The sequence below is a fragment of the Lichenostomus cassidix genome, chromosome 3 (genome assembly GCF_008360975.1).
Source record: "Lichenostomus cassidix isolate B80296 chromosome 3, HeHo_3.0, whole genome shotgun sequence".
Lineage (NCBI taxonomy): Eukaryota > Metazoa > Chordata > Aves > Passeriformes > Meliphagidae > Lichenostomus > Lichenostomus cassidix.
Genome location: NC_139483.1, coordinates 42,588,071 through 42,611,627, shown reverse-complemented (window position 1 = coordinate 42,611,627; position 23,557 = coordinate 42,588,071). Strand labels below are relative to the sequence as shown.

The following is a 23,557-nucleotide window of genomic DNA, read 5'->3' as shown; positions in this document are numbered from 1 at the left end:
CACAGCCTAACACTTCCAGAGGCACAATTGTCTTTCTGACAAAACACAATCTCCCTGGTGAAAGCAAGATTTCACTTAATGATATTTTAAAAAAACCCAAACCTCATTATTGAAAAAAAAAAATCGATAAAACAAGTAATGTATTATTTATTCAAAAGGGAGCTTGAGAAATTGTTCATTCTGATTATTTTAAAATTTGATACTTTTAAGTTGTGATTACAATTAGTGTAGGAACCTTGCAATAATATGATTGTGTAGGAAACAGGGATTCATAACAAAGTATTAGTTTCAACTGATAATTGCTGTGAGTCATTTCTTTTCCCATCCAACCTCTCGCCAGTGTGTTCCTGATATGCAAAACCCCAAGACGCAAAGTTTATTTTGTACATTTTAAATAGGCAAAATAGGGAAAATAAACCACAGTTCCCCTCACACTGAACCACAATGTGCCAGCTATCAAGCTTTGGGAGGAGAGGAAGCAGGGAGTTGTTCTGGACTACTAGACCAAAGCAGAGGAAGAAATTGCAGGTGGGGGCAGGCTGAAGGACCCACACTAATAATTATTCATTCTATGCTCACCAGTTGTCAGGGGCTGGCATCTTCCTGAAGCACAGTTCTGCCAATTACACTGCTCCTGCAGAGGGACTCAGAGTTGATATCTCCCACCTGAGGTCACACTGCACCTCCTGCAACAGCCTTCACCTGCTGTGCTACCCAGCACAAGCACCTCGTTCTTTCCATAGCTACCTGCAGAAGCCCCAGGGAAGGGCCTTTTTTGGGGCTCTCTCTCCCAGGGTGCCTGGGGCACAGATACCCACCCCTCCCACCACCTAGCCCCAAATAAGAGGCCATAAATAAGCACCACTGATACTAGAGAAAGAGTGAGTAGGAATTTCATACCAGGAGATAGACTCTGGAGCTCCTTTTTGTCAGTGTGAGAGACATGGGGAGTTTTGTTTAAGATTCCCCACCCTTCCCATGTGAGCCTGCAAAGGGCTCTCTTATTCATTTCCTACATGTAGATCTCTTAGGAACCCTTCTCATTTTTTACCCTTTTCAGGACTGCCTTGAGAGCTTCCTTCTAGAGCAGTCCTGCCCAATAGGCAATTTGGGCAAGAGGAGGAAGCAGACTCCTTTTAACCCTTTCCACGCTGCCACACGGGGAAGAAAAGGGTGCTTGTACCTCCCATGAGCTATTAATGTAATTGTGTTGAAAAGGGGGCTGGTCTAATATCTAGGTGTAAAGGGTGCAGAAAGTAGGGGAAATCTTTGTGGGCTGGTGAGGCTGATATAGCAATATAGCATTGTGCTTGACTACTCCCATTTTTTTAAAGTATATTGCAAAATGAAATGACTGCAAAGAACTGTTGTGATGTGATTGAAGGGCTGAAGCAAATTCCTCACAGGGAAAGGCTTTAAAATGTAGTTAATTTATTTTGTCAACAATGAGCTTAAGAATATTGATAGCTAAGTACATAGCTGTCTGCATGGACAAAGGAAAGAAACCTGTCAATTATCTCTGTGATCCAGAACTACAAAAAATTTCAAATGAGAAAGCTCAAGTTTTGACTTTGCAGGAAATGTAATTTTCAAGAAACCACCCACAAAGCAAATTATTATATTCATTTTTTCAGGTTTTATCTTCGTTATTTCAGAGGTTATAGTTTGGTAGCACTTTTTTTTTTTTTTTCTTAATATAAAAATCATTATACCTCTGTGCCATCAATAAAAATTATTATCCTAAAATTATTCATATGAGACTATATATTTATTAAACACAGAAAAAATGAGGCAAGTGTGTGAGTCTGGTTGCTTGACTGTTAATTATGACTTTGGCAGAAACCCAACTTTTAGTGTCTTTTTTAGGAAGGACCATAAGTTTCTGAAGACATTTTGGGACTAAGAGGCTGAGGAGGGCTAGAAATAAGCCCCTTCTCAGAGGAAATAGAGGCAAAGTCATGTACTTTCTAGTTTGGATGCTAATCAATTTATGGCAGATTCCTAGAGAGTCTAATAAAAACGTTAATGGGTTTTCTCTGTGGCAGATCTCCTTAGAAAGTCTACTGAATATCCATGGGGAACTTCAGCCATCCTTCCAATTGCATTTTAAAATTGATGTTTTTGAAATATCTCAGTAGAGAAGGTATTGTGTATTAACTTCTTTAGTTATGACAATAATTTTTCAAGCAGTCTACTGCTTTAGTCTTTATTAAACCCTGTAAAGACTCTTCCAAGAAAGTTTAACTGTAGCTGAAATCGTGTCAGCTTTTGCATGATTTTACATATTTTCACCTTCTTCATGATGTATGGACAGAAGCCAGTAGCTTGGGCTGCCTCCCTCTGGGACAGCGTGCTGTCCTTTGTGGTACAGGTGACACTGGAGTGTGATGTGCCTCAGCTGAGCAGATCCATGGGGAGCCCTGGCCTCCTGCACTGCCAGGCTGTGGACACACTGGATGGAGTTCAGTGCAGACCTCTTCCACAGCACATGCTGCTGTGTGTGTGTCTTTGAAATGAAATCATGTGTGTATGGATGTGGCCTGGCTACTTGGAAGACCTGGGAGATCCCCGAATCAGAAATGGCCATTGCAAGTGCCCTCTCCTTTCTCGCTTAGCCCCAAGGATCTGTACATAAAGGTCCTTTCCTACCTTCACGTGAGATTTTCTGTGGTAGTTTGCAAGTACCAAGTTCAATGAACACAGTTTTGTGCTGTCTTAGCTCCTCCCTGACTTCTAAATCCAACAAACTGCAGCCAAGTGAATGTGCTGGCCTGAGAGCATAGCTGCCTTTGCAGCTTTTGCTCCCAGCAAGGGATGCCATGGATATCAATTCTCTTGATGTTCATCTTGGAATGGCGCTGCCTCTAGGAACTGCCATGGAGAGATAGAACTAAAACCACTATGCCACTCCAGGCACATCCTTATCTTCCTTTCTGTGTTCTGTTTGGCCAACAACCTGGCTCATAACCTGTTGTTTTGGATCTAAATCACTAAAATGGTATCTAAAGGAAATAACAGCCCAGCTCTGGCTCCTGGGGTTGTTTTCCCTGTGTAGAGAATGGCCTTCAATGGCTCTTGAGAAAATGACAACAGGAAAGGTGGGAGCCTATGTGCAATCTTATTAGAACCTAAAAGAGAGCAGTGGTGGAATGGCAGAGGAAAGCATCCATACTCTCTGAAGCCTGAGATTTTGTTACATCTTCTTCTGTGCTCCTATATTTAGTAATAATATTGTCCATCCAATTCTAAAATTCATGCCACAGTACTTGCCCCAGTGACTTCCTGCAGCAGCACAATCCACCAGCTAATGCAAGTCTGCATAAAGAAACATCAGATTAAAAAAAACCCACTTTTTGGAGTGAGAATGCAAGAAGGCAAGACCATGACCTCATGGCAGGCTCACAAGGGCTACAGGCTGATGTTTTTAATCTAGAAGCTATAACTACAAAATTGTAGGTGTCTTTTAGTGGGAGATGACTACGTTTTTGGCATTAGGTTCTGTAACACACACAGCCTGGTGGCTGAAGAGAAGGCTCCCTCAGCCCCAGCTCAGAACAACTTGCATCTCTCTCAGACTGTTTTTATGGAAGAGGGCAGAAGATGCTTTTACCTCTGTGTCTCTCTGCCCTGTGGTTACCATCGTCCCCATCAAACAAGTTGTGACAGGAGAGTAAAAATGATTAATGAAGCAAATTCTCCCTTTTACCTCCCAATGAGGTTCTTGATGCAGGCATGTTTCTATAGTAACAATAATGTCTTCAGAGGAATTTGTTAGTTTATCTCGTGGAATAATTCTTTGGAGTCTTAAAATGTTTGGAATTTAAAACATCTTTCTTTTCCACAGAAAGCAGATTGCTGTTTTGCTTTAAAGAACAACCAAAATTAAAAAACATACTTTCTGACATCTAATATTCCTAAAATAGGATACTTTTACAATTTTATAATGCCAACAAACACCCCAAACCAGCCCCTGCCCTCCTCAAAATAACTAACCATGTGAGGAATATCTGTGAAATATGCTGAAAATAATGGATGGAGGAAGTGGTCTTTTCATTTGGTAGAGCAGGGCAACGTCTTATGACAAGAAAGAATGCAAAGGTGTTTTTTAAAAACACAGTCATTTCAGTTCATAATTAAACCATTCTGTACACTCTAGAATAGCATCTAGTATCTCTTTCATAGGTTGCCGGTTTTGACAAGAACTCTTCTTGTTTGCAGGTACCTTTGTACAAGTGCTTGGGAGCATGTATTTTTATGCCAGTATGATGGAAAAACTGCTTGAATTTCCAGAAACACTTTGACATTCTTTTGCATTGCCCTGACAACAGAAAAATGACACAATGCAGTTCCTTCATGCTGGCTCTTTGCAAGGGGTCCTCCCCACTTTCAGAAGGATCAGTGTATTTCAATCAGTCGTAGCATTGTGGTGAAGTTAGGTTGTGGAGACCAGGGACTTTAATTCTTCCCATTTTAAAAGAAAAAAGATTTTTTTTTTTTCTAAATATGAGTTCCATGCCTTTTCTTCCTGTCTAAACAGATCTTTAGGGCAGAATGCATACTAAACCATCCTAATTTCAGGTGAGTTTTATGGGTCAGTACAGGTTACCAGAATGAATGAATTTGATCTATGTGACAGCCTGTGCCATTGCAGAGCAAGGTCTGTTACTCTCCTGGGGTCCTCTAGACTGGCCCTTCTATTCTAAAAGATGTTGGAGACTACTATTCTGGCCTTTATTTCTTGATTTTAAAAACTGTCCCAAATCTGGACACAGTCCTGGACAGCCTGGTCTAGCAAAAGCCTTGTTGAGCAGGGGGCTGGACTAGTTGATCCCCAGAGGTGCCTTCCAACCTCAACCATTCTGTGATTGGAGTGGGTTATATTTTGCCTTGCCTGCAACTTTCTGCAGAATTAATCCCACACATCTCAAAGCTGTAAGAGCAGGCCAAGAGTTCTTGTTACACATGCTCATTTTGTGCAGTGCTAGCCACAGGGGACAGAAGTTTGTCAGCAAGAGAGAGGCAAGGAGAGACACACAGATATTACACAGGATGTGCACAAGTCACCAGAGAAAACACAATTCTCCTCGTTACCTGGGAAGAGGTAACACCCAGCAGGCTGCAAAGTGAGCAGCAGAGCTCTGGCAGATGTGCTGTGTGCTGCTGTGGCACCTCATGGCTGCACTCCAGGTGGCCCCAGGGCTGATGTGTCGCTTTCGGCTCCAGCAGGGATCTGAAACAGAGCAAAGGCTGATGTGGCTCAATGGGAGGATTTAGGACATCTGCCAGTAGGATACAGAATTCTCTGGAATCCTAGATTCTCCTAAAACACTCCTGAGCTGCTCGTAGTTTCCAGTTTTCAGTATCACATAGCTGTTGGTTGACTTATCTGAATAGATACATACATAGATAAACTTACACATTTTTACCAAGTTGGAAAAAGTATCACCAAACAGTTGCATATAACTGGAAATAAGCATCAGTAATGCTTATTAACCTTTATGTTACACTAATTTATTATTAACCTTTTCACTGTTTCTAATCAAGTGTATTAAACTTAAAAATAAACAAAGATGTAGCAGAGACAGAGACAATGATAATGCCTGAACATAGGGAGAACCTAAACTGTGGCACAGGTGCAGCAACAAGTACAATACACTGCATGAATTTCTGTGGTTTGTACTCTCTAAATACTTTTGCTTGTGTTCTGACAGTAGTATCAATCTGGGGAAGTGAAAATTGTTATAGTAAATGTTCAGAGACAAGTAACCTGGGCAGTAAAAAAAAAGTAGTTCTATTTATGGGTGGAATACCTGTGGATATGACAGATGTCTATGTCATGGCTCCTACACGTGGAGCCAAATAGCTCTGCAGAGGTGATTTTGCAGCCTAACAGTCTGTAAGAGACCTTGGAACTATTTGTCCTTGCTTTAGATATTTTTCTCCTCAGAGTTTTCAAGATAATGCTCAGAAACTGACAATCACATTTACATCACCTCACAGAAACTAGAATTTCTGCCATGATTTTGATTATTACTTCCAAATATGCCAAATCCCCCACATGCTGCTAACTTCTAAACTGGCAATGGCAAGATTTCAGTCTATTTCAATGCACCTTTTTGGAATTTGAATCCAGGCATATAACAACTGAAACCTTATGAAAACTGAAACCAGTTGAAAACTGCAATGAAGGCTGAAGCCTACAGTGTCCATCTGTTTCTTCACACAGTCTGAATATGTCCTAAGACTTTGGATTTTCCAGCTTCAACATCTTTTGTGTTGGACTCCATAAAATAAACTAAAGAATTATATTTTATCTCAGCATTTTTGCTGAACTGAAATACGTGTGAAAACTTCTTCTCCTAAAAAAAGGTACTGTAGAAGGTGTGTATTTTTCTGTATTTAAGAAACATCACTATACCTATACTTCACTTACAATAATAAAATGGATGGACAGGTTCTCAATGACTATTCATAATATGGTGTTCACGCTGACATGGGTAGAAATCCTGGGGAATAGACAGAGATCAGATTTCTTTCTGAGAAAATAGTCTATTTGGATTTGAATAATCTTTCTTGCTCTTACTGGGATTCATAAGAGTATTTAAGTATTTATTTTTCAATATACATTATCTCTATCTTATCTGTCAAGTTGTCCTTACTGCCTGAAATAAAATCAGTGCACTCCTAGTGGTTGGACAATGGTTAGGTGTGCAAACCAAGACAAATCCCAATAATACCTGTTCAAATGTCTCTACACATTTTTGTGGGATGAATCAGAATTGATGTGTGCAGTAAGCATCTTTTTATGCAGTGTCCCCACTTCTGCCTAGGCCAAATGCTGGTTTCTTCTGCCAGGAGAGTCCTCTTTTCAGCACTTTTCTTCTACAGGTCTATTTGCAACTTTGTGAAAAGTTATGGGTTTTTTTCCCCAGACTATCCCAGCTGAGTGTTGGGCCAAGCAAACTCACTGGAAGGGTATCTCAGCTGCTCTCTGAATAGTGAACATCCCAGCCCACTTTCCCCTGAAATTTGTTGGGATATAGCTTTGAGTCTAACTGAATACTCATCAGCCTCTTAGGGATCATTTAGCTAAACTGTTGTCTATTTTAAGCTATTAGAAGGCAAAACATTGGGATTTTAAAGCTGTGAAACAAACCAGTTCCAAAGTATATAACCAGCTCAAGGGTTTTGAACTGCCAACATCCCATGCAAAATAAAGGCCTATGTTGCCTTGCTGTTAGTGGTGTCATTTTAATATAACTATTCCTTGTCACAAGATTTTTCATGAAAACAGCCTTTTACTCAAATAGCATTATCTGAGGGAGGATGAAGTTAAAGAATGGTGACAGAGTGAAGTAAAAGAATTTAAAAAGTTGCATTTTCAAAAGGAGTCTCATGTGACTCATTCCGTTATTTCATGCCAGTATAAGCCCATACTTGCACCACATTTTCATTGATTTTCATCGTATCAAAATAACGCTTAATTTTCAGTGTAATGTGTTTTGTACAAAGACAGATATTTAAAAGTGTAATGCCAATCATTGCCTATAGCACAGAATATTATATCTGGATGAATTTTATTGCCTTTCCTCAGGAGCAGGAATCTGGAGACACTGTAATCCTCCAAGCAAGAAACAGAATAGATGAAGCAGTTGACTGGCATATCCTGGACAGTGAGGTTTTATTTTTTGATTAAGCACAATTTAATTAACTTTTGGATTACTTGTGTGGCAGTGGCTATTCGGTATGGTGAGGGGAGATGTTGCACTTAAAATTGTTATACACCAGAGAGTATAATAGGGGGTTGGAAAGTAAAGTGTTTGGAAATCAAGAAGTGAGAGAGTTACGATTCCTCTTGCAGCTTTACCATGGTGTGCTCACTGCGCACTTTGCTGTGGGTGGTGGCACATGGTCATAGGCAGTGCTCTGCACAGGACCTTCCTCCTTCAGATCATGGCGTGAAGCTGCTTGTGGAGTGAATCAAGGCTGGGCGAGGAAAAGGGCTAAACCAACTCCTGTGCCTGTTGTACAAACTGGAAAGTACTCAGCAGATGAGTCAGAAAGGATGAGCTCATGGCTCAAGCAGACTAATACTGCACAGAATACAGCTTTCCTGTCCCTGCCTCAGCCTCAGATGACTCTGTGAAGTGTTTGATGGGATCCAGGGCTGGATTTGTCCGAGCATTGAACTGCAAAGGGTGTTAGCACCCACAGCAGTGTCTGCTCTCAAAAACCTAGGCTAGTCCTATAATCCAGCTGCTCCTTCCAACTGGGGCAGTTTGCAGTGAGTAAACAGTGTACAAGAGGTCCCTTTGTATCCAAGATTGCCATTCCACCTGTTTCATCAGGCTAATATTATGAACATTAAAACCACAGAGCTTATGGGTTAGAGCTCTCTAATGCCACAGAAATATGAACTTCCACTTTGAAGGCACAGATATCTGCAGTATGGAGGAGCTGCTATAGCTGCTAACTATTTTGCTTTGCCCAAAAACGACTCCAATCTCTAATCCAAGCCTGGAACCAGCAGCAGAACGTAAACCACCCTGAAGAGTGTTTTCCACTCTTCCAGCATCAGTAGCCTCTGTGCTGCTAAAAATGTATTCAGATAGTACTGCTTTTGCAAATCAGACACCATCATATAGGAAGCGCTGACATTGTGACAGACCATGAAATTGCAATATTGTTGTGTTGCCTGTGGATGCCTTAATGTAGCCTTCATTTAAAAGGTACTTTGGGTGGAAATACAGGGACTGTGCAAGAAAAAATTGCACTCAGATTTTCAGGCTATGAGATCATTAGCACTCACCTGGCAAATCTCATGTCAGATACTACCTTTTATTTAATGATCCCCTGATCCATACAAAGCTCCATGCCAATCTCCACTGTCTTCAGTGAGTAAGGTAGGATTGTATAAACTGTAAGTCAAACTGGCATCTGGATAAAAACTAATTGCATTGGAAGCTTTTTGGCCAGCCTTAACCTGAATACCAGAGAAAGATTATGCCTCCATATGTAAGTTTTTCTAATACTGCTCTCTCATAAGCATTTTAGAGAGTGTGCATTCTGCAGCTATCCTGAATGCAATCCTTCACATTTCCAAGACTGGCAAAGTCTTTTAAGACAATGGGAGGTAATGATCTTATTGTAAGGACAAGCAAAGAGTGGAAGATGTGAAAGATGTCTAAAAGCCTGGTTAACCAGATGGAGTTCACAGCTTCTTACTTACTTACTTCTTTGGACCTAAGTATCTAATGTGAACATTGTCATTCTGCAGCAAATTTAGGTACAAGACTGTACAGTGCAACTGAAATTATGACTAAAGGGGAGAGATTTTTTCAGATACATCCATTCTATTGCAAGCACACCTGGAATTTGATTGCACCAAACATAGAACACCCACAGCACACAGTTAGTAGCTGATCAGGGCTGGCAAGCAAAGGATCATAGCCACTGCAAAGAGATGGCTAATGCAATAAAGCCATGGCAAGCTCTGAAATGAGTATGTGAAAAGCTATTTTGACTTTCATGAAGGTGCTGGCCAAAAAAAAAAAAAAAAAGCCATCTCAGAAAACATACAACCAGCAAGATGACAGCAGCCAACATAACACTGCACATTTGCACTCTGCATCAAAATATCAGTGCAACTCACTGGAGTAGAAAGACCTCAGCTGTAGCAGAGCAGCACTCACTGTATTTTCAGCTCAGGCAACACCTGCAGCATAACATTTACCAGAGAAACTCTAGGCCAGAAGCAAAACTAAAGCACAGAGGTGACACATTTTGCCACACACAGGGAAGCTAGGCTGGCCAGGAGGTTTTGCCCAGGGCTGTGCTGAGTAATGCCTGGCCACTAGGTTTTTAATTGCTCCCTCTCCCCTAGTTCAGGGTCCTGAAGCGTAAGATACAAAAGGATAAGAAGATTTCACAGGGCTTCCTGGCAGGTAGACTTCACTCTGCTGGTAAGGTTTCTCTACGAGACATCACAGTTATGTTGAACTAGTTTGTGTAGGCCTGTGCTCTTCTGCAAAGCTCTCCAAGAATCATGTATTCAGGTGGGCTTAGATTAATACATTTTGCTCTCTCACAGCTGTATATAGGTGCTGATGCTAGAGGCAAGAGTTGGACAAAAGAGGTTGAAGATCTGAAATATGGCAGGCAATGACTGCCTCTGGTGGAGACTAGTGCCAATTTGTACAGAAACACTCTATCTGAACAGTATTTATTTGTGCACTGTAGGTGTTAATACAACTCAGAGCCATCTCCACAAGCTGCATGAAAGTCTTTGCAGAGAAGTACTCCTAGAAAGCTTCTTACCCTCTCAAAGCAATTCCCATTAGTTTCCATAGGAGACCCAAAATTATATGGGAGGTCACAGACCCATTAAAATTTGCAAATGAAAACCATAGCTTCCCATTAATGAAACACTCCTACAGAGATGCCCAGCAAATTTAGACAGAGTTAGGTATATTCAAGCCTGATCAGAGATCACAGAAAGTGAGAATAGTTACCATATTTTAATCAATTGCGGCTTTCATGAGATAGGTGCAATTTCCAGAGCAATCACATCAATTCTGCAGATAACCATTCTGCAAGATGTGAATATAAATTGTGTGATATCAAAGAGAGAGAAAAAGCCAATTCCTTTTGAGTTCACATGACTGCAAGTGAAAGACAGCAAGAAACACCAGGGAGTCCCTTTTAACAGATGCACGGATAGCAGGTGTTTAATTAGCCTCAAATCATACGTATCTGACTGAAAATGTGTAATGCATAGGTAGCACTTTTACGAGAGTTGACACTCTGAGCTCTCAGAAAATTTTCTTTCAGAAAATATTTATGTATGTAGAGAAATTATCCTGGCCACAAATAATCACAAATTGACTGCTGCAGACCTGTATAAAGGATAACTTGGGGCATATACATCTTAAAATATACATTCATTGAGGCTGTACTTTGTATATGACAGGAAAAAACATTTCTGACAGATCTTGCCACATTAGAGATGTGCATTTTACATCTAATTAAAACAACCTACAGTAATCTTTTGAGTTGCTTGGAATTATTTTCCTTCCATCTGACTAAGATGAAGTACACAACATATATAAGATCTATACTAACACATTTTGGGGGCAATTTTAGAGCTATATTAACTGCTATGGGTTTTAAAGTTGCTTGACCTTTTGTGCCAAGATGAGAGAAAAGAGAGTGATAGGTTGGTGTTGGTGTCAGGGAGACTTAAATGTATATAAGTAATCCCATTTCCATACAAATGAGACACCAGTTAGGGAACACACTTGCATTATTTCTTTATCCAGTTGTTACAGAATTTACTAGCATGCCTCTGGGGACTTCTCCTCAGCCTCCAGCCTGCAGGAGAGCAAACGAACTCAGATTTTGATCTGTATGTTATTTATTTGCATACACAGCTCCAAAAGAGAATGTAAACCAAGAGCTCTTCATGAAACAGATTTCTGAAAATGCTACTTATGAAGCTTACAAATTTACATGCACCTTTCTATACTAACATTTCCCCTGGCCTCCAGTGTTTCTCATGAATCCCTGAAATGAAGGTTTTGAAGGTATAGGGAAACACTTCAGCCAGAAGGATGACAGCTTAGCTTAGTACAGAAATGCACCTGATTTACGATCTTTGAATAAGACCAGGAATTAAAGTGCAGTCATTGGAGACCCTGCTTTAAGCTGGAGATAGAAATTATTTTTATACTTGGATGCTCCTGTTTACCTTATTCATGCTGTCATTAGTTTCACAACTTAATATTTCTTTGAACAATCATGAGATGAGAGGATTTCAGAATTACTTCACATCTATATTAGTAGATTACAGACTAAGTTGCAGAAGTTCTCTGACTTCAAATTGGCCAGGAAATACAGAGATGTAATAGTTTATCACTAAAGCACTGAACATTTCTTTTTTTCTGTGAGCTTTTCTCCCTGAGTATTCAAATCTCTTTCTTATTCACATACCTGTGTGTTGAAAAATAACTTGCAAAGCAAAGCCACGTAAACCTGAGAAACAGCATAAATGGAGTTTTATGCACAATCCAGTTTATGTGACTGACTCTAAAGTGCCTTTCCCAGGAGATACCAAGACTTTAAGGCCAAGAATGTGCATATCATAAAAGAATTCAAAACAAGATAAAAGAATCACACAGACAAGGCTTAGCTAATGCTAGGAGAAGCATGATTAAAAAGTTTATAACCAATTAACGAGTTAGTTTAGATGCATGAGCAGTACCTGTTATCCAATCATATGTACCAGTGTGTTGCGTGAACAGTGCTTTTGTCTATAATAATGCTTGCTTCCTGAAAATAAACGACATTATTCCCTTTACCTCTGGGAGGGCGTGTGTAATAGTTTGGGCAACCCCCAAATCCTGTGGACCATGATCACCTCTTAGCCTTCAACTGCAGTAAGCAAATAGATTAAATTTTATATTTTTTCCTCCCATTTAAAAGTCTTTCTTGAACTCTTTTCCACAAAGCATAGTACAAAAGAGTATTAGCTCTAGAGCAGGTTGTTTTATTCCTGCAGTAGTAGTATTATTAACCTGTACAGAAATAGCATATTCTTTCTGCTCATGTGATATTTCTCTGCTTATACATCCTTTGGTCCTGGGCCAGAGAGTTTCTTTATTGTCACAAACAGGTATTTAATGATTGCTACAGTGCACATCAGAGCAGTGTACTGTGTGGTTCCCTGTCCCTCAGGAGACAAAATCCAAAACTATTAATTAATCAGATTTCGGTCCCTCCCTTTGTCTTTAATATTCATTGATCATGGACTGTTGTTGTTTTTAAAAATTAAATATTGTTTACAGGACATGAGACAGGTCCATAACTGTACCTGTCATTTTAGTATCTTGACTAAATTCTCCGTTCATACTTCTATTATGCAAATGTCTTTAGAATGAAGGTAAAAAAGAGCAATGACATATATATTTATACATATATGTAAAATATGTGTATTAATAGGGATATCAATATATGTTAAATAAGTACTTGTAGGCATAACCATTCTGAAAGAATTACAATTATTAAATATCAAAAGAATGATTTTAAAAATCTTTATTAACATGGGGATTTTTTGTGACCCAACCCTTCCCCACTCAGTTTTCCTGGAGCACATTTGCCTTCTGAGTGTTACCCCTGGGCTCTTCTTGTTTTTTCAAGAACCACATACTTCTCCTCCACAAAACTGTAGTGTGATCATGCTTTGCTCATAGGTAGCTGTAAACATTAATTTTTAAAGTAGAAACATGTTTTTAGAGATAATTCTTTCTAGCAGACACAGAATAATCCTGAGCCAGTGGCAATACCTTGTTTGGAAAAGTAATATTTCGAGACTTGACAGGTGTTTTGCCATTGGCAGGGACAAGTCTGTGGTATGTGACCTGAAATTCCCTGTGACAATGCAGGTCCTTCCTGCACACAAAGGAGCTGCTTCCCCCAGCCCTTGCCCTGCTTTGGGCATGGTTGCAGACCATGGCAGGATGTCCCCTCACTGAACCAGGGACACTCCATGCCTCCCCTTTCTGTCTGTCAGTAATTGCAGCAGATAACATCACACCTGTGCAAAGTGCTGATCCCTCCTGCCTTTCACCAGCTGGTGGCTCAGTGAAGACCCATCTTTTTCCTTTTAATTTGGACAGAGTATATTGAAGAAAAAAAACATGAAATCCCAACACATTAAAGCATACACAGTTATTACTTCATTTTTTCTTTTTGTACCAGTGGACGGAGTGCTTGTGAAAGAGTTTCCCCATATTACATAGATCAAATTTTTTATCAGAGTTTGTTATTCCAAGTCTTCATTAGACACTCAATAGATAATTTCGACTTCTGAAAACCACAGGTGGTCTGCAGCTTCTGAACCTAAGGCTGCTTTCTGTATTGGTTTGAAAACAAACCAGTGGGAGATCACAAGTCAAGATTGAAATTAAAAATAAGTGAAATAATACAAGGAAAAGCACTGACAAAGTCAGATACAACCTAACACCCTGTTAGGGTGGTAGTAGCAGTCCAACTGAAGTAGTCCAGTTGAAGCGGTGATCCTGTGAAGGTCTAGTCTCCAGCTGAAGATCCAGTGGTAGCTCTGGTCCTCTGGGAACCCAGTAGACAGGGCTAGCTCAGGCAGTTCCAGGGCCAGGTTATATCCAGGTGGGAACACCTGGCTCCTCCCTCCTCGGCAGAGCATCTCACAATGGGATGAGATAAGTCCATGAGTCACACGGTGGGTCCCTGATGGCCCATTGCCTGTCATGCGGGGTGGGTCGTTAGCAAGTGATAATAGCTAACGGATGGCCCATTGCCTGTCATCCGGAGTGGGTGATAGCAGCTAATGGCCCACAGCTGGTGGTAATAGAATACTTAACTACATCAATATTGCAACCTAGGACATTATCCACCCCTTATTCTATTACCATCTACACAGTTCTCACTTAAGATAAGGTCTCCTTGTGGGACACAACGGGTTTCCCCATCTGCCTGCATCACCCACCAAGTATAACCAGGTCCTTGGGCAAAAACAACCCAACGGATGGGCTTGCCTTTGCCTGAGGTGGGACTAATCCAAACAGTCTTTCCTAAAAAACCTCTTATGTGTACCACAGGGACTTTATCTCCATCCACTGTGTGCAAAGGTTCGGACTCGGCAGGACCGGCTCGATTGATAGAACCTCTTGTGTTAACCATCCAGGTGGCCTTTGCTAAGTTCAGTTCCCAATTTTTGAAGGTTCCCCCGCCAAGTGCCTTCAAAGTTGTCTTAAGTAGTCCGTTGCACCGTTCAACTTTCCCGGCAGCTGGTGCGTGATAGGGGATATGGTATATCCATTCAATTCCATGTTCTCTAGCCCAGGTGCTTATGAGGCCATTCTTGAAATGGGTTCCATTGTCAGACTCGATTCTCTCAGGGGTACCATGTCTCCACAGGACTTGCTTTTCCAGACCCAAGATGGTGTTCTGGGCAGTAGCATGAGGCACAGGGTAGGTCTCTAACCATCCTGTGGTTGCTTCCACCATGGTCAGCACGTAGCGCTTTCCTTGGCGGGTTTGGGGAAGTGTGATGTAGTCAACTTGCCATACTTCCCCATACCTGTACTTTGACCATCGTCCACCATACCACAGAGGCTTCACCCGCTTGGCCTGTTTGATTGCAGCGCAAGTCTCACAGCTGTGGATGACCTGTGAGATGTTGTCCATGGTCAAATCCACCCCTCGGTCACGAGCCCACCTGTATGTCGCATCTCTCCCTTGATGACCAGAGGCATCATGGGCCCAACGAGCTAGAAATAATTCTCCTTTGTGCTGCCAGTCCAGATCCACCTGTGACACTTCCACCTTGGCAGCTCAGTCCACCTGCTCGTTGTTACGATGCTCTTCATTAGCCCGACTCTTGGGTACATGTGCATCCACGTGTCGAACTTTCACAGTCAGCTTGTCTGCCCGGGCGGCGATGTCCTGCCAAATCTCAGCGGCCCAGATGGGTTTTCCTCTGCGCTGCCAGTTAGCCTTTCTCCAGCGATCTAACCATCCCCATAGCGCGTTGGCTACCATCCAGGAGTCAGTGTAGAGATAGAGCCTGGGCCATTTCTCTCGTTCGGCAATATCCAAAGCCAGTTGGATGGCTTTAAGCTCTGCGACCTGACTCGATCCACCTTGTCCCTCGGTAGCCTGTACAGCTTGTCGTGTGGGGCTCCATACTGCAGCTTTCCATTTCCGATCTGCGCCTACAATTCGGCAGGACCCATCGGTGAAGAGTGCATAGCGTCTTTCACTCTCCGGCAGCTCGTTATACGGGGGTGCTTCCTCGGCACGTGCTACTTGCTCCTCTACTTCTTCTGAAGATAATTTAAAAGTCTCACCTTCAGGCCAGTTTGTTATGATTTCCAGAATCCCAGGGCGATTCGGGTTTCCAATACGGGCGCGCTGTGTGATGAGGGCAATCCATTTGCTCCACGTGGCATCAGTGGCATGGTGGGTAGAGGGAACCCTTCCCTTGAACATCCACCCCAGCACTGGCAGTCAGGGTGCAAGGAGAAGTTGTGTTTCTGTGCCGATCACCTCTGAGGCGGCTTGGACTCCTTCATAAGCTGCCAAGATTTCTTTCTCAGTGGGAGTGTAGTTGACTTCAGACCCTCTGTAACTTCGACTCCAGAATCCCAGTGGTCGACCTCGGGTCTCACCAGGCACCTTCTGCCAAAGGCTCCAGGACAGACCATGGCTCCCGGCTGCAGAGTAAAGCACATTCTTTACCTCTGGTCCTGTCCTGACTGGTCCCAGGGCTACTGCATGAGCGATCTCCTGTTTGATCTGGGTGAAGGCTTGCTGCTGTTCCGGGCCCCAGTGGAAATCGTTCTTCTTGCGGGTGATGAGGTAGAGAGGACTCACAATCTGGCTGTACTCAGGGATGTGCATTCTCCAAAAGCCTATGGCGCCTAGGAAGGCTTGTGTCTCCTTCTTGTTGGTTGGTGGAGACATCGCGATGATCTTATTGATGACCTCAGAAGGAATCTGACGCCGTCCGTCTTGCCACTTTACTCCCAGGAACTGGATCTCTCGGGCAGGTCCCTTGACTTTGCTCTTCTTGATGGCGAAACCGGCTTCCAGGAGAATTTTGATGATTTTCTCTCCTTTCCCAAATACTTCCGTTGCTGTGTCCCCCCACACACTGATGTCATCAATATACTGCAGATGTTCTGGAGCCTCACCCTTTTCCAGTGCAGCCTGGATCAGTCCATGGCAGATGGTGGGACTGTGCTTCCACCCCTGGGGCAGTCGGTTCCACGTGTACTGCACTCCTCTCCAGGTGAAAGCAAACTGAGGCCTGCACTCTGCTGCCAGAGGAATGGAGAAAAAGGCATTGGCAATATCAATGGTCGCATACCACTTTGCTGCCTTGGATTCCAGCTCATACTGAAGTTCCAACATGTCCGGTACAGCAGCACTCAGTGGTGGTGTGACTTCATTCAGGCCACGGTAATCCACCGTCAGTCTCCATTCTTCACTGGACTTACGCACCGGCCATATAGGGCTGTTAAAGGGTGAGTGAGCCTTGCTGACCACCCCTTGGCTCTCCAGGTCCCGAATCATCTTATGGATAGGGGCCACAGAGTCTCTGTCAGTGCGGTATTGCCGGCGATGCACTGTTGCTGTAGCAATTGGTACCCGCTGTTCTTCAATTCTCAGTAGTCCTACAGCAGACGGGTTATCTGAGAGACCAGGCAGGGTATTCAGTTGTCTTATGTCTTCTGTCTCTACGGCTGCTATCCCAAAAGCCCAGCGATGTCCCTTCGGGTCCTTGAAATATCCACTCCTGAGATAATCTATGCCGAGGATGCATGGGGCGTCTGGACCAGTCACAATGGGGTGTTTCTGCCACTCATTCCCAGTTAAACTCACTTCAGCTTCCAGTACAGTCAGCTGTTGGGATCCTCCTGTCACCCCAGAAATGGAAATGGATTCGGTCCCCACATACCTAGATGGCATCAGGGTGCACTGAGCGCCGGTGTCAACCAAAGCCGTGTATCTTTGTGGGTCAGACGTGCCAGGCCATCGGATCCACACAGTCCAATAGATCCGATTATCCCTTTCCTCTACCTGGCTAGAGGCAGGGCTCATCTAATCCTGTTTTTGGTGCACGATGTTCTTCTCCTGTAAATGTGTTCCTGAGGTCCCTTCAAGAGGATCAGTCATATTATCACTTCCATTCTGTCGGGGGTTCTGTCCACAAGAGACTGGGGCAGTGTTGTACCTAGATGAGCCTCCTGACGTGGATGTTTCTGTTTTCAATTCACGTACCCGGGCTGGTAAGGAGGAGGTGGGTTTCCTATCCCACTTTCTCATGTCTTCCCCATGCTCCTGAAGGAAAAACCAGAGGTCACGTCGTGGAGTTTGTTTTCTTTCCCTGGCTGGGGGACGTCTGCTCCTGATGGCAGAGACTCTGGTTGGTTTCGGTGTAGCATGAAAAAATCCTTCTTTGAGCTCTTTCTTTAGTTTCTGGAGGCTCTCTTCAATTAAGCTCCGGACTTGCGCGGCCAGGTTTGTTTCTACCGATGAGACCTGGGTCCATAGTGGAGCGGTGACAGTGTCCTCGTAAATTCTCAGTTTGTTTGTTAACATGCCCACCTGGTCTTCGCCTTCCCTCCACTGCAATGTTGCCAGGTAACGAGAGTATATCTCTGGTCCGAGCCGCGCGAATCTTAGCCACATTTGTGAAGTGCACCGGACATTATCTGGGCTCTTGGGGAATCTCTCGTTGTCTGAGAAAACGATCTCTAGCACGGCCAATTCCCTCAGGCATCGGATACCTTGTTCTATTGTGTTCCATTTTCTTTGGTGCATCTGGAGGTCTTCTTTGCAGCGGTATCTGTCCCGTACACTCGCCAGCAATCTCCGCCAGAGGCTGAGAGTTTCCTGGGTTTTCCCAATCCCCTGGTCAATGACCACATCCTGAGACAGGGATCCCAGTTGCCTGGCCTCACTTCCATCCAGAATGGTGTCATTAGCAGCGGCATCCCAGATGCGGAGCAGCCAGGTTAAGATGGACTCGTTTGCCTGCCGGGTGAATTCCCTCCGTAGGTCCCGCAGCTCCCCCAGGGACAGAGAGCGAGTGATGATCTCCGGTTCTGTCTCTTCTGCTTGGTGAGATGGTCCTGCTGCATCCTCATCAGTCGCTGTGCGGACTGATTTGCTCTTGGATTTCTTTTTCTGGACGGGGGCAACCACTACTGGCTTTGGCTGCTCTGATTCAGCAGTGGTCTGTGTTGAGACATTGACTGCTCCTTTGGTTCCTTTCCTCTTAGTGGCAGTTTGCGTGGACATGGTGCCTGCTGACTTGTTTCTTTTCTCCTCCTCTTCAAGAAGACGCTGTACCACACCAAGTATTGTTCTGATCTTCAGCAAGATGTACACGATGCTGATCAAAGAAAACAGAACTGACAAAAAGATTATGCCATCCTTAGCATCCAGAGGGAACTCAATATTTTCAAAAACGGCTGTGCCTGACCTGAAAGGTTGGAAGAAACCGCTCTCTCCTCCTAGCCCCAGAGGGTGGGTGCGATTGCTGAGCAGGTCCCAGACGAAGCAGCTCAGGTTAGGCCAGGCAGACAAAGTCGAGTATATATAACGAATGGTGTTCATCGCCTCACAGGTAACCATGCCATAGGCATAATAAACCAATAGAGCAATTCTCATGCCATTTCCTGGTCGCAACAGGAGCAGTACGACGGGCAGATAGTATCCCATTTGAGGAAAAATATAGAGAGCGAGGTACAGTACCCATATAGATAAGCCGAGCATCATGGTGCTAGGATTTCTGCGTTTCCCCAGGTCGTGCCCCACGTTGGGCGCCAAAATATGTATTGGTTTGAAAACAAAACCAGTGGGAGATCACAAGTCAAGATTGAAATTAAAAATAAGTGAAATAATACAAGGAAAAGCACTGACAAAGTCAGATACAACCTAACACCCTGTTAGGGTGGTAGTAGCAGTCCAACTGAAGTAGTCCAGTTGAAGCGGTGATCCTGTGAAGGTCTAGTCTCCAGCTGAAGATCCAGTGGTAGCTCTGGTCCTCTGGGAACCCAGTAGACAGGGCTAGCTCAGGCAGTTCCAGGGCCAGGTTATATCCAGGTGGGAACACCTGGCTCCTCCCTCCTCGGCAGAGCATCTCACAATGGGATGAGATAAGTCCATGAGTCACACGGTGGGTCCCTGATGGCCCATTGCCTGTCATGCGGGGTGGGTCGTTAGCAAGTGATAATAGCTAACGGATGGCCCATTGCCTGTCATCCGGAGTGGGTGATAGCAGCTAATGGCCCACAGCTGGTGGTAATAGAATACTTAACTACATCAATATTGCAACCTAGGACACTTTCTCACTTGAGGCACTTGAAAATATGTTTATGTGATGTAAATACATAAAAAAAGAAATTTGCAATGGAAACTACAATCCCAGAAGATCTACTTTTCAAGAATTAATGGGATTTATAAACCCTATTTTCATATGCCACTTTTATACACTACATACACGTGAGCAGAGTTTCTGACTATTTATTTCCAGACCTTTACACCAGTTGTATGTTTTGATCTCCTTTTTATTCTCCAGTAGAAGAACTTCTTCATGCTTATTAGGTAGATGCAAATAATCTATGAGTATTAAGTAACACAGAAAACAAGTAGAGATAATATGTGACTTCCACTGACCTCCATATTATTTCCATATTTCATGGACTTTGAGCAAGGCTCTTCTGGAAAAAGAGGATGAAGGTGGCTGCTCAGCCTACCTATGAGCAAGAGGTGTGGGGAGTGGGACTTGTGCATGAACCTGAGAAAAAGAATCCTTGCTGCAACTAAAGGATGGAAATATCTGCTAGCAGGTCAAAAAGAATGCAAAATCCTGCTAAAATTGAAAAAGATCACTGAGATACATGACCCGAGCAGCAGAAGGACAGAGGACCTTGAAGGTGAAACCAGGACAATGCTGGCCTGGTGGATGTGAGTTTTAGGGCAGTGAGAAGTCAGGCAACATTTTGACAAGAATCATCCTTCCAATTTCAAACTAATATGTAATTTATGTGTCTGGTGAAGGTCAATAGTATAAGAGCATCTGAAAACTGCAACCTATCAATTACTTGAAGATAAATACACATTTATATAAGAAAATGTGTACAACACTTGGGCTAAGTGAAGGTGGATGCACATATTCCCTCCAAGTGATGAGGACAGCATAACTGGTTTTTTCATAACTAGGTAAAGCCATCTGGCTGGAAAGCAAGTTGTGGCATCATGAATGCTCAATTAATTGAGAGAAGTCAAGGTGTGAAGGCTCTGGTCCAAGACTGGTACTGAGGACCTGCTGGAGGATGAAAGCACTCAGGTAAGATGCAGAACCAAGCCTCTACCCTTTGCATGTGTCACCTTTTGAGGACAAGGTCAGGGAACAGCAAAGTGTTCAAAGGGATCAGGCAAGATTTGGGTGATACTTGCTAACACTGGTGCAGTGGAAAGCTGGAAGTAGATATGAGACTGGTGACAACGTTCTCCCTCAAGAGTGTGGCCATGCTCAGTTTGTATCCTTTCCTCCTCCTTTTGCAAAGGCAGAAAAAGAAGTATTTGTATCCAGAGAAGAGGCACTCCTACTCATTTTTTGAGTCAGGTGGGCCAATATGATAGAAATGGAGGTAGCAACTGCTATTTGATACCTCACATAGCCCTTCCAATGTTCAAAGAAACCTCAGGAGAACTTAATCAATGAGTTTTAATCAAATTAAGAAGCTAGTTTTGAACATATTGGGAAAATGGGATTAAGAACATTTTGTTTTTCATCAGATATTGTTTATTTGAAAAGTATATGTTTTAAAATTGATTCATTTTAATAGATCAAATATATAACCATACTAATCTGTTGTTAACACTTACTAAAGAAAGGGGTGATTAAGAGTTTCCCTTCACAACAGGACTACTTTCCATACCAAAGTGTCTTCTCAAGAACCCACAAAGCTGAACTTTTCCTTTCAGATTAAAGTACTTCTTTCTTTCCCTTTTCTGCTCAGTCCTCAAACCAGGAGGAAGAACCCTATTCCACTAGCAATCCACCCCACAGGCAGCAGAGAACAATCTGCTGTATGAGAGACTGCCTTGTGTGATGCTGACTGTGCAGAGGAGGCAAGTGATGAATAGACAAACTGGACCCACATGGAACTCCTCCTTCCCTTTTTGCCTAGCCCTTCTGTTCATCCAGTCCTGTCACTCAAATCCTGTGATTTCCCACACTGAAAGCAGTTTCCAAAATGCTGTTTAGCTGCTGCTTCAGCTGCATCACTTTTATGTACAATCTTTCTTTTACCCATCGTGCCAAATGCAGGCACTATGCAGTCCTACAGTTCTGGGGGGAGTTGTATCAATTTAAGGCAAACCATCTCCTGGCATATCAGCCATTTACCTTTGTAGAGAATTTCTACTGAACATGCCTGCAACAAATCTCTTTTCATCTTCTCTTTTCTTGGATTATGAGCAAAATAAAACACAGCCTATGACATTAATGGTCTTGTAATATTGGTTGAACTATCTGGATGCTAGGAAACATTGCAGCTGAGGTAATTTCTTCAAACAGTGTATTGAATTACAGGTTTCCATTTGCTTTTTGTTTTGCTTTTCCCTGTGGGACCCATTTGTACACTGAACAAAGTAGGAGCTTGCTTAATACAGCTATTCAGTGTTTTATCTCACCTTCATTGTCTTGTCTAACCATACTATTTCTGGGGTTTTTTTCATTACAGGAAAACTGTTGCTTCTTTTGCGTTTTTCTAAGCACTCGCACTGTAATGTCAGAGTACATAATAAATAGTGTAGATTTACTGCCACAGCAATCTGGTGTTGAGGGACTTTTGCTTTCTGTCTCTTTTTAGGTGGAGGATAAAGAGAAATTGAAATGTCAGACCATCCATCCATTCCATAGTCAGCTTCAAACAGGTGGGATTTCTCTTTACAGAGCACTTCCATTGTACAGACTTGTAACACATGATAATTACAGAGCTCTATAAGAGCAGACGTGCTGGGGGCATGGTGACACTTGGACTAATTCAGGTATTGTAGGCAAACGAGCAGTGCTGTGAGTGCCACAAAGGATTGAAGTGTTGGCATTGTGCAAGAGCACCAACCCTCTCATAACCCAGTGCCACATCACCAACACACCACCTCTAGCTCTGAAGCCCAGATCCTAGCTATTTAATAGTAGTGTGTTTGAATGCTGAGTGCCTTTGTAAGTCTCATAGCAGAAAATAGGGGGAATAAATGACAGGATTTGTCTGCACAGCAAAATGAGGTGTGTCAGCTTCTGCATGAGCAATTGAGTACAGATTGTGCCATGGCAGGAGGAGACTCAAGCAGGCTGTGCAGTGTCACACAGGGAAGGACCCAGGTGATGGTGAGTGTTCACTTGTCATGGCCCATGTATTTAGGCAAACCTTTTATTTATGGTTCTGTTTGTGGCTTGCAGAAGCAAATATACCACACCTTCTAAGGGGTTATACACAGCAATTCTAAAATGAGGCCACATTTTGTCTATTCCCAAGAGCTGTCACAGTGTTAAAGCAGTGATTCAGGTGGGAGATCAGTGCCTGGAGACAGTTTCTTGCCTGATGCCAGTGTAAAATTGCCAGACAGCTCTCTCCCATAGAGGCTTAGAACATGGGTTTTGCAAGGTTTCACCCTCAAAACTGCATTTTCTCATGAAGAAAAGCAACATGATTCATGCACTTTTCTTCCAGAAGCTGTCACTGGCAACAGTCAATTGTAGAGCTTTTCTGTCCATGTGATTTACAAAAGTTCAAACCCTTGCCCCTTCTCTCTGAGTCTTACTTTCTTGTGGCCTCTTTTGTCATGGACCCCATTTCTCATCTTTCTTCCCTTAGTGTCCCATCCTGTGTCTTTCTTCTCTCCTGCTTCCCTCAGCTTGTAAGCTCGGCTTTTGAAGACTCCTGCTCCACCATCTGCTCCCACAGGACCTCATCCAGCTCTGCCAACTCTTTGTCAAACA

General features: G+C 43.0%; 1 long non-coding RNA gene across 2 annotated transcripts in view; it reads left to right on the top strand.

The window, feature by feature from the left end:
• LOC146439573 (uncharacterized) overlaps positions 1-22,292 on the top strand; it is a 43,315-nt gene extending 21,023 nt beyond the window's left edge. For both annotated transcript variants that reach the window (XR_014850838.1, XR_014850839.1), the window contains 2 exons: positions 20,770-20,896; positions 21,573-22,292. This is a non-coding gene — a long non-coding RNA (uncharacterized LOC146439573). The remainder of the gene's footprint in view (positions 1-20,769; positions 20,897-21,572) is intronic.
• Positions 22,293-23,557: the final 1,265 nt, after the last annotated feature.